The sequence below is a fragment of the Macaca nemestrina genome, chromosome 7, assembly GCF_043159975.1.
Source record: "Macaca nemestrina isolate mMacNem1 chromosome 7, mMacNem.hap1, whole genome shotgun sequence".
NCBI lineage: Eukaryota > Metazoa > Chordata > Mammalia > Primates > Cercopithecidae > Macaca > Macaca nemestrina.
This window is the reverse complement of record NC_092131.1, coordinates 81,987,420-82,006,360: the sequence shown is the minus strand read 5'-3', so window position 1 is coordinate 82,006,360 and position 18,941 is coordinate 81,987,420. Positions and strand designations below refer to the sequence as shown.

Here is an 18,941-nt window from a genome sequence, read left to right as displayed (position 1 = left end):
AGCAGGGGGAGTGAGGAGACAGTGTGATAAAGTGTGTCACTTAGCAGGGCAGCATGATATAGAGAGAACCATCCGTGGCCTGCAGATCAGGCACCCCACGTTCCTGTCCCACCTCTACGAAATGACCTTTGGAAGATGACTTATTCTCTTTGGGGCCTCTGTAATTTTATCTGGAAAATGAGGGGATTGAACTTCATGATCTCTAACCTCCCTTCCAGCTCTAGAAGTCTATGATTCTAAAACAATTTAGAGTAAATCATAAAGATAAACCTTCAGGCAGTCAGATCAGCAAAGGTGACTGCAAAGAGGGCTACATGGTGTTATGGCCAGGGCCGTAATGAGATTTGTAATTAAATATAACAACATGGGGTCATAATCAGATCTCATGCTTCAGAAACCACATTAATCATGATAGGGATCAGGCAGGTCACTCTCCCCAGAACGCAATGGGGACCTTGAAAAGGAAGTGAAATGTCCCTTTCCCTCTCTAGCACCAAGCACTATGCTTTAGAGGGAGAAAACCCAGGCCGGGCCAGGGGACTCAAGCTTTAATTCTGCACTGCACTTTAGTTTCCACCTCAGTATATGAGAAATTTAGATCTATGCTCTCCAACTTTCCGAAAGTATCTCTAAAACATAGAGGAAGCTATTGCCCCGAAGCCTGCCAAAACATGTCAAGTTTTTATTTTCTTAAAAAATGAGTTAAGTATTTACTCCTACTCCATATTCTATTTGAGTCTGTCTCAAACTTAAAATATTTAAAATAATTTATCACACTATAAAACTAATAACCCATGAAGACTCTAAACTTTGGCTTGCAACTTCAAGACACCGAACTGAGATGGGTGGTAGGTATCTGCAAAGAGCAGATGTAGGTGTACCCCGGCTAGACCCTTGTAGAATTGATATTCTATGATTCTTAGAAATATTCTTACTTTTGTACTGATCTATCTTTTATTAGATCATAAACTTTGGTATGTGTGGCCGGGGGTTCAGTGAGAGGGCATTGGGAAAACAGCTATTGGTTAGGATGATAAAAAGGGAGCAACCCTGGAAGAGTGAATGCCAGAAAGAAGCCCTTTATAATGAAAATGTTGATTCCTAGGAGAAGGGAAAAAGAAGGAAAAGCAGACATAGTGAAGCTTCAGACTCCTTGGGGCTCAGATCAAATGCAGCAGATCCGCCAAGCCTGAGGCCAGCCCTGAAGGACAGAGACAATAAGATGGCGCAGCCTAATAAATGTCACAAACCCCGCTCTGTCTGATTCAAAACTAGCATTTTACACAATGCAGTTCCATCTATATTTAAAATGATGTGATTTAGACACATTTAGTTCACGCATTCCCCTACTCATACCATTAATAAGGCCACTTTGATGGCTCACAACGAGCTACAGCTAAGATCTAGCCCTGCAACTACCTAGGTCTGTACCCATGTATTGAAAGACCCTGTTACGAAAGTGAAGTGGTTGATAATTGAGCTGCCCTTCCATGGGTCATCTCAGTGTACCCTATGATTATCTGAACCTGTTCTCCCTGCCTTCAAGATTATTACATCATCTACCCCTCCGATTTAAAACTTACTTAGGACCCACCTTAAGATAGGGAAATGAAGTTGAACAAGGCACAGTTCCTGTCCTCTAGTAAAATACAGAAAGTTGAACAGCTGATTACAAGCAGTTCAATTTAATAGAGGTATAAACTCCTTCTACTCTTGCCTTAACTCTGGAGCAGAATTAGCAAAAACAAGATCCTTCTGGATGCTTGCTTCTGTGAGAAGGTGGATGCTAGCTTAGATTCAGCCTGAAGCTCCTGGGGTGACCCTGGTACCTTATAACTGTGGAATCTACTTCAAACTGCCACAAGCTAGACATCATAGAGATACTTGGGAGCATTGCAGTCTACCAATAATTTGATATTCATTGGTTGAAATATTTTAAATAATCCTGGTACTACTTGAATGTGTACAGTATTGTTCAGGAATTGGTTCAGTATAAAAATTGATATAATGTCACCTCTGTCTCCCAGATTTTAAGGTCAGGATTCAGCAAATTCAACCTTCCAGAAGAGCCTTTAAGTTTGAAGAGAAAATGCTACCAAATCCAGTGAAAACAGCTATTGCAAAGATTATAGTCTCCTGAGATACAGATGCATTGATATAATTTTACATACTGTATTGGATAATCTTGGTATTTTCCTAGGTGGAGCAGACAGAATAATGGTCCCCCAAAGATACCGATATCTTAATCCTTGTAACTTGTGAATATACTATGATACTTGGCAAAGGGGAATGGAGATGACAGAGGCAATTAAAGTTGCTAATCAGCTAACCTTGAGATAGAGTGGTTATCCTAGATTATCTGCTGAGACCATCATAATTACAATGTATAAGTGGAAGAGGGAGGCAGAAAAAGGAGAACTAAAGAAATAGAAGCATGAAAAGCCAATATTGCTGGCTTTGAAAGTGGAAATGGAAGATAAAGAATCAAGTAATGGGGGTGGCTCCCAGAAGCCGAGGAGTAGATTATTCCCCAGTGCCTCCAGAAAAGAATACAACCCCCACACAATTTGACTTTAGCTCAGGAGACCCATCCAAACTTCTTAGCTCCAGAACTGTGAGTTAGTAAATTTGTGTTATTTAAAGCCATTAAGTGTGTGGTACCTTGTTACAGTAGCCACACAAAACAAATATACTAGTTACATTGAATAGAGAGAAAAGCAATTGAAGCAGCCAACAACAGCCCAGGTAGAGAATAGGGAGTCATAGAAACCAGAAGCAGACCCACAGATGGCTGAAAAGATTGCCTAAAGAGAGAAGGGACTAAAACCACCAATTAGGAGAAAATCATACTGTGGGGAGACCACAAACCACAATAGCCCTGAGAGAGAGAAGAATGTGGAACCACAAAGTAGTCAACCACAGAGCAATGGGAGTTCGTTAAAAACTAAACCAGTCCTGGCCTAAAACAGCTGCCTCCGAAGGCAAAATTTAATTCTAAGGTTTACTGTCTTATGTTCCTAAAACTGATCAAGTCAGCATGAAAATGTTAAACTGCATTCTCTATGTTCTTAGAAGGAAGGAAACTGTAGATTATTTAGAGTTATTTTCTCTTAGTTGCCAGAACCAGCAGTGTTTCTATGTCTTATGTATGTTAGCCTGACTATGATTCTCAACATTTTATCTGACCATAAGCCATTTGCATGCATAAAAACCAAACATTAACAATAAGTTATTCTTAGTGTGGGGACCCACTAGAAAAAAAAAAAAAGTAAATTCAAATGTCTGTGAAGGCAAGGGCATGTATAGCTTGAAAAATATCTTTGGTTTCCACGACATCACTTTTTCTTAGTCATCTCTTTCCCACACTGACCATGTCTCATTTTTCTTCCCCAATTTCCTTTACTCATTACATTTAGGTTCTCCCAAGTTTCCTATCTCCAGATTTTTTCTTCCTTCTTCTCGCTATATGCTATGTAAAATCTACCAAGCTGGTGTCTTGGTAGCCACCTGTACATGACGACTACCTGTACTTCACTACCCCATACACGACGATGTTCCCAAGCCTTCTCCCTAACTCAGAATTTTCTTCTGAGTTGCTGATCTGCATTTCAAGCATTTGAGTGCCCAGTAGCATGAAAAACTAAAAATGTGCCTAAATAAAGCTTATAATTTCTACCCTCATTTCCCTTAAAATTCTATCTAGTCCTTTATTCTTTACTTCATTTAATTGGAACACCAGCCATTCATTTGCTCAATTCTAAGAGCTGGACAGTACGTCTCTTTGAGCTGCACAGTCCTGGCATTGAAACTACTGGTAGCAGAGCCCTTTTCTTAGGACTTACATGCACTTTATGATGGCACTGTTGTGACTATTATCACTGCTTAACAAACATTTTAAAACCAAGTGACCAAAAGCAACATTGTATTATGACCATCTATTCTTTGGATTGGGAATCTGGAAAGAGGACAGTAAAGACTGTTTGTCTGTCCTTCATGGTATGTATGGCTTCAGGAAGATTCAGAGCTGGGGATAACTTAATAGCCCTGTGCTGGCACCATCACGAGGCATCTTCATTCACACTGTAGCTATCTTTGGAAAGCATAATCCGCAACAAATATCACACTTTTATGAATCTTTACATACCTGTGGCATTTGTCACATTGAAATTGTTACAGAAATTTATACTCATCACAAATTTTAAATTATGGCAATTATTGGAGCCATTGCCAGGTCTTGTCAATTGATGCATTCATTTAAAAAATACATATATATTATACAGTTTGAAAAATATTTTGATAAATATTTTTTACTTTTTTTTTTTTTTTTTTTTGAGACAGACTCTCACTCTGTTGTCCAGGCTGGAGTGCAGTGGCGTGGTCTCAGCTCACTGCAAACTCCACCTGGAGGATTCAAATGATTCTCCTGCCTCAGTCTCCCAAGTTGCTGAGATTACAGGCACCCGCCACCAGGCCCGGCTAATTTTGGTATTTTTAGTAGAGACAGGGTTTTGCCATATTGTCCAGTCTTAAACTCCTGACCTCAAGTGATCCACCAGCCTCGGCCTCCCAAAGTGCTTGGATTACAGGTATGAGCCACCATTCCTGGTTGGTAAATGTATTTTTGATGTATTCATTGTAATCTTATGTAGGTTTTTTTTCTTTGTACTTAAAAACATTGTTTTTAGAAAGATTCCTCAGATAGCCAATGGAATTTAGGCACAATAAAATGTTAATTCTCAGTGTTACTTGAATGAGTGAATAAATGAATAGCAGAAATAAAATATTGCCATTTAAGTGGTAATTTCTAGCTAGGTAAATTTTTAAAACGCAGATCACTGCACTTCCCAAGAATGCTGAACAAAATGGTGATACTCTTTTGGGCTAAAAATGCATTTTATTTTGTCTGTTTGGGTTCATATTTCATTAGTGTTTAGGAAATCAGTAAGTATAATTAGGTAAAATTAAGCAATAATTAAAACAATATATTATGGTTTCTGTATTATAACACTCTGAGCAGGTCTGATTCCATGCATCGAATCAAAATAAACAAACAAATGAACCTAGAGAATGTTCCTTTAGTCCTGCCTTTCCCATATGAGTTCTATAAAATGCTGGTTCTCTTATATATGAAAATAAAAGGAAAGAAGGAAGGAAGGGAAGGAGAGAGGAAAGAAAGGAAAAGAAAAATGTTGGGGTGTTTGCTGGTCAAATTAGATGGAGAAATACATGATTCAACCAAGCATAAAATATTTCTTTGTAACTGGACATTCATGTTGATGGTGGGTGTCTGAGAAGAGAGAAGACAGAGCACAGTGTCTTCCAAGCCTTCCTTCTCCTGAGCATCACGTTTTATGGAAAGACTGGTCCAGTCCAGTTTCCTCATGATGCGCCTACAGAAACCAAGGTCCAGAAAGGCAAATGACATGCCCAAGGACAATCAGCTGTGAAGAGCAGGGCCAAAACTGGAATCTGTCTCCTGGTTTCCAGTCAAAAGCTGTTTCCACTTTCCCACCATGCCAAATAATTAACAGTGCAGGTGCCTCCTTGCATAGAACAGAGTAATATCAATAAATCAACAATGTCCATATGTCAGTTGCAGACTGATTGCTGGAATAAGTAATCTGAACGGGCAAGAATGATGAAACAGAAATAATCCTTCGTAGTTTTTCTGCCCAAGTAAGAGCTACTGGCTGACATATTTTAGGTATGTAGCCTCTCTTTGAGCAACATCTTCTTTTTTCCTTCCTCTATTCCTGAGATCCCTATAGGATTTGTGGTGGGATGAGATTTGGGGGCTTCAAGCATGTCACTTGGCAAGATGCAGAGCAGACAGCCAGTTATATGGCTGCACAGAAAGCGAGCAGTGGTAATGAGTTTCTCCTCTGCCTTCTGAGAAGTCAAAGATGAGAATATGACCTGAACAGCTGACTTGGAGTACCATCCTGCAAGATTCATTACCTTTAGGTGTGAAGTGTTGCTTTGTTTTGTTTTTCATTCACATCTACAGATTGCAAAGATTTTCTTCTCCTTTCTCCTCTTGAAATAATCACTTCTGTCCAGGTGCGGTGGTTCACACCTATAATCCCAGCACTTTGGGAGGCTGGGGTGGGTGGATCACTTGAGGTCAGGAGGGAGACCAGGCTGGACAACATCGTGAAACCCCATATCTACTAAAAATAATACAAAAATTAGCCACATGTGGTGGCACGTGCCTGTAATCCCAGCTACTCAGGAGACTGAGGCAGGAGAAACGCTTGAATCCAGGAGGTGGAGGTTTCAGTGAGCCAAGATCACGCCACTGCACTCCAGCCTGGGCGACAGAGCGAGATTGCCTCAAGGAAGAGAAAGAAAAAGAGAGAAAAGAAAAAGAAATACCAATTTTAACATAGTAAAGCACAGAAGAAACCTATGGGATTGTTAATTTGACTTGTGGACAGTCTGTATATTTTAAAAATTGCACATCCTGACATCCCGAGGGCAGCCTCCTTCCCTTCTTTTTTTTTTTTTTTTTTTGAGACAGAGTTTTACTCAGTCACCCAGGCTGGAGTGCAATCTTTGCTCAATGCAACCTCAGCCTGCTGGATTCAAGCGATTCTCCTGCCTCAGCCTACCGGGGTAGCTGAGGTTACAGGCACCCTCCATCATGCCCAACTAATTTTTCTTTTTTTTTTTTTTTTGAGACGGTGTCTCCCTCTGTCACCCAGGCTGGAGTGCAGTGGTGCAGTCTCGGCTAACTACAAGCTCCACCTCCCGGGTTCACGCCATTCTCCTGCCTCAGGCTCCCAAGTAACTAGGATTACAGGTGCCCGCCACTACGCCTGGCTAATTTTTTGTAATTTTAGTCGAGAAGGGGTTTCACCATGTTGGCCAGTCTGATCTTGAACTCCTGACAGGTGATCCACCCGTCTTGGCCTCCCAAAGTGCTGGGATTACAGGCGTGAGCCACCCCGCTGGCCCCTTTTCTTCTATACCCCCTGAATCTAACTTATGCATAGCTAGTAAGAGCTTAAGAACTGAGAACTAGCTAAAGAAAATGAGGCTTCTAGGTAAGGTACAAAAGAGGATCAAAGATTCAGAGGCCATGAGAGAAGAAGAGAAACAGGTGGTCCAACAGAGAATCTCCACAGCCCTGAGACAGTGGAGGCAGCCAAGAGTAAGGGAAATAGGGTGGAGGGTCAAGGGAGGGAGCTGAAGAAAGGTGGCATGCAGACTGTTTGAGGCCTACGTGTACACACTTGAATGACTAACAAAATAGGCCATTTGGGTTACGAATTGCATCGCCCCTTCCTTCCAATTATGAAGCACAGTGTTAGAATGACGGTATCTTGTCAAGGAAATGGTATGACAGTTTTCAGATACTGCAGTCATCTCATTCAATCTGTTCCATTCTTTGCTTCTACTGCAGCCACTTTTCTTCAAACTTTAATAGTAAAGGAGTATGTGATTGGACTGCAAGGTAATTGTCAAGGGACTCTTAGAAATTCTCCTCAGAGACAATACAAAATAGTCGACCACATCCCAACAGAAATACCAATTTTGAAAAAGATGTGTGGAGAGGAGGATAGTGAGACAATTTGAAAAATAAGCTAAATTAACTGACAAGTTTCCTGGCCCCAAAGAAAAGGAAGAAAAAAATCTATATATACACACACACATACACACACACACACACACACACACACACACACACACACACACACTCCCCAACTAAAAAGAACATAATCCCTAAATGTGAAAGCCATCCAGCCCACACTGCCGGGGTGAAGGGGAAACATATTAGCAAAAACAATAAAGAAAACGATTCTGAAGTGCTGACTGTTCCATAAAGTAAGTGAAAGCAGAAAGCAATTCAGGTATAATTTTCTTGAACAGGAAACAACAGCCAAATTTTTATTCAGAGATAATCCGGTCTCTACGAAATCCTTCTTTCACAAAATCTTCTTTTCCCCACCTTTTAAAATGGGTGACTGGGAACTATCCTTCTGGAGAAACTCAGCAAGATTTTTCGTTTTGCCTTTTTACAAAGGAAGTCAGCTAGCTCAGAAACCGCCCCGTCACTGACGGGGAGGCAAAGGACTCCCGGCGGCCAGGCCCTGCAGCTGCATTGGTGGGTCTCCATTTAGTTTGTCCTTCAAAGTCCGGAGAATGATTATTCCATAATTCTCTCACCTGATTAATTCTTAACTATGAACATAATTACACTCTCCAGAAGGTAAATCGGTCTTATAAATCAGTCGTCGCTGACAGTTCAGTATGCGCAGCGCGAACGCCCGGGGTTGGGGAGCTGAGCTGAGGGTGGGTGTTCGCCAAGTCGCCAGTCCCCTGCGCCCCCGCCCGCCGGTCCCTTCTCCGACCCGAGACCCCCGCCCGCCGCAGCCCGACTCTGGGGCGTTCGGGAGGCGGGCCTGAGGTTTGCCTAGGACTCGAGTTCTTTTCAAAGGAAGGCGAGAGGGAGATGGGGAGAAGGAGACTTGGCGATTTCTCTATTAAAGTCGCGCTGAACTCTAGCCTTCTGGCAAGCCGCGGCAAGCCGCCAATTTGAAGTGTGTGAGCTTTAATCTGCTCCTGGCCTGATGGGCTCCCGTGTCCACAGGGAGCTGGGAGGCATCCATTACGCCGGACCAAGGAGATGGAGCGTCTAGGAAATATGTTAATGCCGGAGCCCTCCCCGCCGGCCCGCCCCTGCCCTTGCCAGTCTGACAGCCTCGGAGAAAGTGACATTTCGGGAGAGTGTCACTCCTAGCAGGGCTCCCAAAATTCACTCCTATTCATTGCATTAAACATATGTTTTAAGACTTCAGTGATCCATTCATTTGTTTAAAATATGAGGTTCTTTTTGTTTTGTTTGTATTTGTAAGTCCAGGATGGGTGGGTTTTGTGCACAGAAAAACCCACTTAACTTCGTAAACAATGGCTTCTAAATTAACACATGAAATATTAAAGTTATACATTTTAAAATTAGCTTTTCTTAAACATCTGATTTCTACATATAAATCTTCTATTCAAAGTATAGCACATTCAGCAACAATTTTTTAGGAAGGCTGGCTAATATTTGGTCCTACTTAAAAACTTTTTTTAAACCTCTTCAAACATTTTAAACCGAATTTATCAATTGAGTATATCCTACTGCCTATTTAAGTTTCTCAACTATCTGATGGACAAACTTTCCTAGCTACTTTAGTATAATAGCTTTTACAAATTAATTACATAGCATGGTGAACCCCCAATTCTATCAAATGTCCAAACTGAAAGTACAGTTGGTAACATGTGAACTAAAATGACAAGTATGAATCAATTACCCAATTAACATGTTTAACTGGAATGACAAATTTACCTGTTATTCTAATAGGTCCAATTCTCTTCCATACCATGATACTTAAAGTATAAAATATACTCATATTTCTTAATAATAAAATATCGATATTACATATTTGATTTCCTTAAATATTTCTACACTTATTTCTAAATCTTCCTCAAGCTAACAAAACATCTTTTTCATTAAGAAAACTAAATATAGTTTGGTGATTGTCTTTCTAAAACGATGGCGTCAGCTTGCTGAGATTTCTTAAATAACGAAAGGATAACAGTCATACTTAATGGTCTGCAATCCTGATAGGAAATAAGGAGTGCTATTTATAGTAGCTATAGCAATAATTCCAAAATCTAAAGAAGATGGCACATAGCCCACATCCTTTGGTCTTGAATCATAGCATTACCTAATTTTCAAATTAGTTTAGTTTGCATTTACATTCAAACTGACTATAATACTCAAGTGAATACTTTCATATATTTTACTTCTAAGTTATGTATGCCTTCCAGTTGTTTAAAAGTTTAGCCTAAAGCTACCTCCTTACATATTTTAAGTTTGGCCTAAAGGCTTCTCCATACATAGTGAACTGTAACCTAAGTGGAGATGTAAGCAGACTGATACCTACTCTTTTGTCAATCACTGAGTTTCATCCAGTCAAAGGTGGCTAACAGTTCAAGCCCATATTCAAATAAGGCAAATGTCTAGGTGTGCCAAATCTGTTTCTATATCTCACTGCCATTTTCTGTACCTAACTTTCCTTTTTACTGTTAAAAAATGTTTTTTCTACCACGTGGTAGCGCCAGAGTCTCTCTGAACCTATTCTAGTTCTGGAGCTGTCTGATATGGGAATTGTTCTCTGCTCCATTAAACTATTAAACTTAATTTGTCCAAGGTTTTTCTTTTAATGCAGTCTAAACCTATAGTTTTTAAAAGACATTTTAAAAAGGCTTTTTAAAAAAATTATAAAGAACTTCAAACATACACAAAATAAACAACATATTATAATGAAACCCTGATTTCTCCATGTGTCAATCACTGTGTTCCAATAACCATGGTGAATCCTGCCCCATTCATACATTTATCCACTTTCCCCTGCGCTGCTTTATTAGGAAGCAAATCTTAAGTACTTTATCCTTTTATCTGCAAATGAATAATGAGGATTGCTTTTTAACACAATCAGTTACCATCACCACACCTAAGAAAACTGACAAATTTAATATTATAAGATATCCAGTGTTGAAATTTCTTATTCTTTCATAAATGTGAGAAAATTTGTTGTACAGTTTATGTGAATCAAGATCTGGACAAAAAAATCCACACCTTGAAATGGTTGATGTTTTTTAAAATCTCTTCTAATCTGTAAGAACCTCGTCTAACCACTTTTTCTTGAATTTGTTTATTGAAGAAATTAACGGTTTGTTCCGTAGTTTCCCTCATTCTGGATTTTGCTGATTGAATCACATTGGGGTAGATTTACATATTCTTCATTCTCTATCTTCTACAAATTACAGTTTTCATAAGACTACTTTATAAATATTGTATCCATCCAAATAGAAGTGCATAATGCCTACCTCTTTGTTCCTCTCTCTGTTCCCCTCTCTCTCTCTCAATTTCTATGTTACTAGAAACCACAAATGACCAGTGCCTAGATCCATTAATTCTTCTGTGAAAAAAATTACTCCTCATCCACTATTTGGTTACCTAGTGGTATAGTTTGCATAAGAAAACAAGATAAGCCTTTAAATTGTTACTTTATTTACCAATTTTCAAACTATTGACTCAGTATAGTAACATCCTCCAATGATGATCAATTAATTTTGTGTTTGCTTTTTCAATATGAATAAATGAATTTAAAAATAAAAGACCTGCACGCTGGGCCGGACACACAGGACATGCTTCCGGCAGAGCTGGCTGTGATGCATGTTCTGTTCCATTCAGCATGTGCGTGTGTGCAGGACCTGGCTCGCTTCGCGCTGAGATGGCTGAGCAGTCAGACAAGGGCATAAAATACTACACCCTGGGAGAGATTAAGAAGCACAATCACAGCAAAAGCACCAGGGTGATCTTGCACCACAAGGTATGTGATATGACCAGACTTCTTCATGAGCATTTCTGTGGGGAAGAAGTCTTCAGGGAACAAACTGTAGGTGATGCTCCTGAAAACTCAGGATATCATGCACTCTACAGATGCTAGAGAATTGTGTAAAGCATGTATCATTGGGGGGCTTTATCCAGATGACAGATCAATCACAAATCTTTCAGAAATTCTTTTTACTACTGTTGATTCTCACGCTAGTTAGTGGACCAATTGGGTGATCCTGACCATCTCAGCACTCACCGTAGCCCTGAGATATCACCTCTACATGGCCATATCTCAGAAGCCCATGAAAGAAAAGACTGCTTTGGACAAAGGAGAAAAAAAGTCAATGTTAACTACTTCGACTGAGAGAAAACTTTACCTGAAATAACAATTTTAATATGTCTGTTTCCCTTTCCTCTTACATTAAAAACAAAAGAAAAAGAACTGTTTTATTCTTTCCACTCTTGAATAAGTGTGCCTTCTTACTCATCAACTTTATTTTGATCTTTCTTCACTACGTAATTTACTTATCGTAAGTATGATCTTTTAAAAATATATCTGGCTTTAAAAATACACAAAATACGTAAAAATGAAAGAGGTACATAGCCCTGCTTTCAGGTGGCTTGTTCTCCAGTGAAAAGTCATAACTTCAAGTTTGTGCAGCCCATCATTCTATGCTTCCAAAGTCCTGATTTTAGGAGATGGTTAACAGGAAGACATCGAGGGAAATAACCTTTATGAAACTTTCATATCTTGTGCTGTAGAAAATTTTTAGAAATATATTTAAGATTGTTGTGTTTGGGTAAATAAATGACAATTTCATTGGTGATTGTTATGTGTCAGCATTGGCTCAAAGTATTTTAATTGTATTACACATATTAACTCATTTAGTTCTTATATTGCTGTATCATCCCCATCTTACGGATAAAGATACTGAGGCACAGTGTAGTTAAATAATATGACCACTTTCATCTACTGTATAAGTAGAGAAGTTGAGCTTAAGATTCAGAGACTGAGCCCATAACAACATGTTTTGCTATTGAAACTTACTTCGGTGTAGAAATTTCAAAAATGAAGTAATTCATCTATATTTTGAATAGCAAGGAACTTAAATCCCTGCACAGCTTTGAAAAAACAAATAAAGCAATTCACACAGACCAAGTACCAGACCAATCAAAGAAATTATTTCTAGCAAAAGAGAAAATATGAGATTATTTAGACATAAAATATGGAACTTTGACTTTCGAAGGTACAGAACTAAAACATTAAGAACTTTCTGAACTCAAAGACATTTGGAAACCAGCAAGGTAGGGTGGAAAGTTCAGTCAGAATCAAACATACCTAGATACAAATCCAGCCTTAACCACTTACTAGCAATGCATCCTTGGCTCTTACTAACAACCCCAAACCTGTTTTCTTTCCCTGTAAAATGAGAAACACAATAATCTTAAATCTTAATATCAATCTCTTCAGTTATTTAGTAAATTGCTAAATGGCTTCCTATAGGCATTCAATGAATGGTCATTTCTGATTCTTTAACTTATTCAGTGTTTTAATATTTCATTTTACATATTTTTCAGTTAACCACTTTTTTTAAACTCTTCTGTGTAAAATTAAATGAACTTGAATGAGTCCCTGGATGTAAGCTTTGCTTCTTTTAACCAAAGAATAATTATTTTTGTCATCTTAACCTGGGCTAATTCTTTCAATTTCTGCTGAATCTCCTAGGAAATAGGTAGGGGAAAAATACTAGGCAATATAACTTTCATTAGATGACAATTTGGTGTGACTATAGGGAGTACTGAGCAAAGGGGGAAAACTAATTGTATAGAGAAGTCTAATTCAGAGAAAAGAGGCCTGTTTCGAGTCCCTTCATCAAAATTATGCAGTGATACAAGAAGAAACTTCCATGTTTCAAAGCAGAAAAAATGGAAATGTAAGTTTTGACACAGTCAATAACAGAGTTACCAAATTCACTGGCCAGTGGTACACATGTGCAATTTATATTTCTTAAATCACATACACATTGCTATCATTGGTGGATGTATCTGTCCCTCCAAAATCCCTGTGTTGGAACCTGATATCCAATGTGATAGTATGAAGAGATGGGGCCTTTGGGGAAGTGATAGAGTCATGATGGCTTCGTCCTCCTATATGGATTAGTGCTCTTATAACAGAGGTTGAAGAGCGCACTCCCCACCCTGCTCCTTTACCCACACCTTCCACCATATAAGGATGCAGCAAGAGGAGCCATCCAGAAGCAGAGAGCAGCCTTCACCAGACACTGAATCTACTGGCAGCTTGATCTTGGACTTCCCAGCCTCCAGAACTGTGATAAATAAATTTATATTGCTAACAAATTATCCACTCTTAGTGTTTTGTTTTAGCAGCATGAATGGGCTGAGATACACTGAGACGCACACATACATGGCACACTCATTTGCAGTTCTCTATCCTCTAAGTAATGGCTAGTATTAGAATGTTGACCCTTTGCTCCCTGTGCTAGTCCTATGCACTTACCATGGGCCACTGGTATCAATAGCAGTCCTTAATGCATTTTCAAGCCAAACATGGCAAGTCCTTAATGCACTTTCAAGCCAAAAATCCAGAATATATGAACATTGGGCATGAAATAGTAGGATGAGACCAGGATGGACACTGTGCCTACTGAAGATAATAATAAGGATTTGCTCAAAACACTCAGGTGCAAGAAATGACACATCTTCTCTATTAAAAAAATAAATCAAACTTTGTGTGACTCTATGCTTCCTGTTGCTCAGTTACAAGATACTTAATTCCTGCCAGAAAGCTTGAAGAGAAGGTTTTTATTCTGAAGTCCAGGGTTTCTACTGAGATTCCAATTGTCCATGTCAATAATGACAATAGTCAATTTAGATGAAGGAGACTCTACTCCGTATTTGTCTAGTTTGGGCTGAGGAGATTTGTCATTATTCATTCATTTAATGGATATTTACGGAGCACATACGATGTGCTAGGCACCATCTTGGAGATGAGTATTTAATAAAACAGACAAAAATCTCTTCTCCCATAGAGATTGTCTTTATTCTCTATTTCCCTCTGTTCCCCCCACCCCAACCCTGCACCTCTAGAAATTAAGTAAAGAATAATCAATGCTAAGGGGAAGTAGTGAAGCAGGGAAGACACACAGAATCAGAGTGAGAGGTTGACATTTTAGAATGAATGACCAGGGAAGGCCTCACATAGCAGGTAAATAAGACTGAAGGAAGTCAGGGAATTAGCCATGTGGCTCTAGGGGAAGAGCAGCCTGTACAGAAGAAGCATAGAGCTTGAAGGCTATGAAGAGGGAGCAAGCCTGACTGTCAAGTACTTGGGAGGCTGGTGTGGCTGAAGGGAGTGAAAGAGGGGAAAAGTGATAGGAGGTAAAATCGGATTTTAAAAGCATTGGATAAGAGAGAGTCATGCAGTCTCTAGGCAGGGACCCTTAAGGTTCTGGAATGAAAGTGGGATGTAAGTCTCAGTCACCCACTCACTCTCCACCCCCAACAGTCTCCCCATTCCAGCAGTTCTGCCTGAAGCTCTCCTTCTTTCTCATGGGTCAGCTTCTCCACTCAAAGTACCCAGTCCATTCTTGCTCCCACAGGGAAGGCAGGGCTCAATCTCAGTTAATCAGGCTAGAACCCTAAAGAAATCCTCTGTGAAGTGCCAGACTCCTCTGTTTTCTGCATGAAGGGAAAGGGCCATTTAAAATGGCCCAAAGCAAAGAAGATTAGATACCCAGACCTAATCCCAAAGGAAAAGGAAGGGGAGGTAAACATTACTCTCTGTGGAAGTGAGAACACAGAAATCAGCATCTCACCAAATTTTTCTAGGGCCCTGGGTACACGGCGGACTCTGAGGACAGTGTCTGCTATACAGAACGTCACTGACCATGGCCTATGGTAACTACTGATTTACTCTCTATGTCACCATCTTTGAACTGTCAACTCTATGGGGGAAAAGACTGAGCTTTATTTAATTTTCCATCTCTCACTACTGAGACATAACTTGCAAGGTCAGTGCTCACCAAAATGTTGTTAAATAAGTGAAATAAATGAATGACAGGAATAATCAATAAATATTCATGTGCTTTGTAAAAGAACTGATTGCTCATGAAAGCCAATGCAAAAGAGAAGGCAGCCTGATATGGCACAGCCCAGCTTGAATGACCACCTCCAAAGTATCATAAGGGGTACTGTGTCAGAAACTACTGGTTGTTCCCCAGTATCCATTTTCTTCTTCTTATAAAGTCATATAATTTTTAGCAGGGCCCAGGAACACTCAGAAAAAAAAAAGTATTCTCAGCATCCCTGGCATCTTAGTGTGACCTGTGGCCATGTTCTGGCCAAAAGGATATTTGGATGGATGTGAAAAGTATGTGTGTCCTTCAAGGAAGGAAAGTGTAGCACTTCACAGTGGTTGGGATGAGGATATGCCATGAGCCACTTTGGACCATGCTGAATGAATAGTACCCTATGGCTGACAAAGCAAAGGGAGAGGAGACTGTATCTCTAATACAGTGAAATCTTTAAACCAGCATTGGACTTCTTATGCCTAGACTGTAAATAATCATTATTATGTTGGATCTCAATTACAGAAAGTGAGTCCATATCCTTATGAACATTGATGATTATTCAGTTTCCTACTTCATTAAGATTGAACCCCCAAGCAGAGCTTCTTGCTAAGGTAAGCTGAAAATAAACATTGAGAATGTTTAAAAGAATTTTAAAGCCATCAAAATGAATAATGATTTAGAAGAGATTCTGATGCTTTTGTTCTTAATTTGCCACAAGAGAACTGGAAAAATATAAACTCTGAGTTCTGTCTCATATGAATTAAAATACACTACCGATTATACATTCTGCAATTCTTCTTCAATTTGGCAAGATTTGTTGAGTTCATAAAAAGCAATGTCCATTTCCCCACTCTACCTCCTATTTGCTTTTATTAAACAGCCCTGTGGATTTGTGTTGACACAGAAAACAAAGGCAAGGTCAAACATTATGTGGTAAACTTAATCAGTATGAAAAACCAGGATAACTCTGAGTCTGGTAGATTCCATAGTCTAAATATTTTTCCCAATTTATTTCTCCTCTGCCACCCCACTGCCAGTGCCTCTTAGTTTCCTTAAAGTAAATTTATTGCCTCTAATCCCAGCTCCTTCCAATTAAGCCATTGAAAATCAGAGTGCTTTTTACAAAATGGAAACCTGACGATATACTTTTGCTGCTCAAACATATTCTAAAGATCCCTAAAATCTTCAAGATAGGGCTCTAAATCCAGAAAGAACAGACTTTTGTGATCTGGTCTCTGTCCCCTCATCTCCTACCCTATTGATATACTCAGTATTCCACAAATTTCTTACCGTTATTTCCATCTTCATGTTTTTATGTGTGCTCTTCCAATTGACATGAGCAGTATCTCTCCCAGTATGTCTTATGATAATTTCCTATTCTTCATCCCCTTTAAAATGTTTCTCAGATTTTCCCATGGTAATCATTCTTCTAGCCTGCTCTCAATGCATCCTCTCAATACCTATGCAATGGAATTTAAACCGTACTGTTTGTTTCCTCTTCACTAGCTTTTACTTGCTCTTGAGGGAAAGTGTCATGGGTCTATATCTCTCCATCTCTGGCATCTCGCATCCTTCCTGCCATAGAGTAGCCACTAGGTAAATGCCAGATAAATGAATGAAACCTAATTATACAACCTTTTCCCCATCTCAAAAATATCTTCCATTTTTCAAGTTTGTATTTTGACTTGAAATATGTGGAAAATTGACTCAACTCTCCCTTTTAACTCAACACTGTTAAGTCAAACCAGGACAGTTCCAGAAAGGACAGAAGGCATCTACAAAGGGCCCCTGCCAACACTGATCACTTAACCAACTGAGAAGGGTGCCTGTTTGAAGGCAGAGCCATTGCCTTTACTATTACAGAAACCCAAATTGGAACAGAAGGATTTATGTGAGCTCAGAATTCATAATAATGACTGTTAATAACGCAGCAGAGGAATACAATCAAAATTGTCATAGTTACATGCAAAATAACAACTTTAATTGGCAAAATTAAACTTCTAATAGCCAAAGCTCTAGCAAGGTGGCTGAACTCCTTTTGGAGCCAAAGTGACTTGGATAATAGAAACTACATCTGATGTATTTTAAGGTCTTCTGTTACCATATGTGCTCCACTCGCTGTGACAGATGGGTATTGATATTTTTTTCTCAACTGCACAAAAGCTAGCTGAAGCATATGCAAAACTCTTAATGGCATTAAAGTTTTGCCAATTAAAAACATGTTCAAGCATTTGATACAGTACTTGATACCATGTTTTGCAAGTTCCATTCTGAATTTTAAATCATGATTTTTATTACATTGTTTGTCAAGCTAGTGTGACTAAAACAATTATCACATGGGTCATTTTTTAGCCATTTTACCATTTTGGCACCTGTCAGAATTAATGATGAAAAAGTAGTAGAGTCACTAAAGAGTTACAGAAAAAATAAAATATTGTTACAAATAATGTATATGAAAAGCAACCATGTTGCATGTTTTCAATGTGTCTCATATATTACTAGAGGTAAGCAGATTTGAGGGGGATACAACTACACCATTAACATAAAGGTAGCTCTCTCAACTGATTATTCAAAGTTATTTCTCTCTTCCAAGTAACCACAAAACTCAGAGCAATTTCTATTGGATGAAATGATTTTAAGACATTGAAGTTTTCTATATTGTCTTAGTTAATCAGTTTCTGTTTTCTGTTTGTTTGTTTCATATCAGCATTTTAAGGGACTTTTAATTTGCTCCCTGCTCCTTCAGCTGGGCTGTAGATATAGTTCTCTCTCTGGATGTTTGAGATCTTGAGAAAGACATTTTACCTTTTGATCATACTGTTTTTGCAGTATCTATGAGTATGTATTTAAATGAGTCAGTGGACTTTCTCCTAAAGATAGTGGAAACTTTCAAATGGGTACACTTGCTTATGTCAATATGGGTGCTTGTGTTTTTGTTAATTGATTTCATAAACTTCCCTTTACCAATCTGCTACCTCTTTTGTAATGAAGTCAAGCAGATACTAGTGGAAAGGAGGTAAAGGAGAGGAAAAACAAATCAATAAGGAAGTTTCAAAATGAGTTAGTATTAGATTGATTTTAAATTCCTCCAGAATCAATCAGGTACACTTATTGAAGAGATGCTTGGAGTTAATTCAGTTAAGGAAACATGATACCCCAAAGAGGTTACATCCATAGTTGCCTCAGAAACAACGGACAGACTCCAGGATTAGAACTGCCTACTGATTCCTATAGTGGAAATAGTGCCTTTTTTCACTACAGTACAGGACACTACACAGCACTGCCTGATGGACACTGCTATTCTGCCTTCCAAATGGCACAATCGCTTTCTGGATCTATACAATGCCTATCTGTTACCTGGGGGCAGATAATCCTGATGATAGGACCCAAAAGCCATCTAAATCCAACAACAACAACTATAAGAAGGGGGCATAAAAGTATCTGGTTAAAAAAAGATT

At 39.1% G+C, this 18,941-nt stretch overlaps 1 long non-coding RNA gene across 3 annotated transcripts in view; it reads left to right on the top strand.

Annotated features, from left to right (window-relative positions):
- Positions 1 to 18,941, top strand: part of LOC105477891 (uncharacterized) — an 86,603-nt gene that overhangs the window by 10,940 nt on the left and 56,722 nt on the right. For 2 of the 3 annotated variants that reach the window (XR_984976.2, XR_984975.2), the window contains exons 1-2: positions 14,798 to 15,310; positions 16,006 to 16,094. This is a non-coding gene — a long non-coding RNA (uncharacterized lncRNA). Of the gene's footprint in view, positions 1 to 14,797; positions 15,311 to 16,005; positions 16,095 to 18,941 lie in introns of those variants that run through there. The other variant, XR_011625978.1, reaches the window with a different exon arrangement.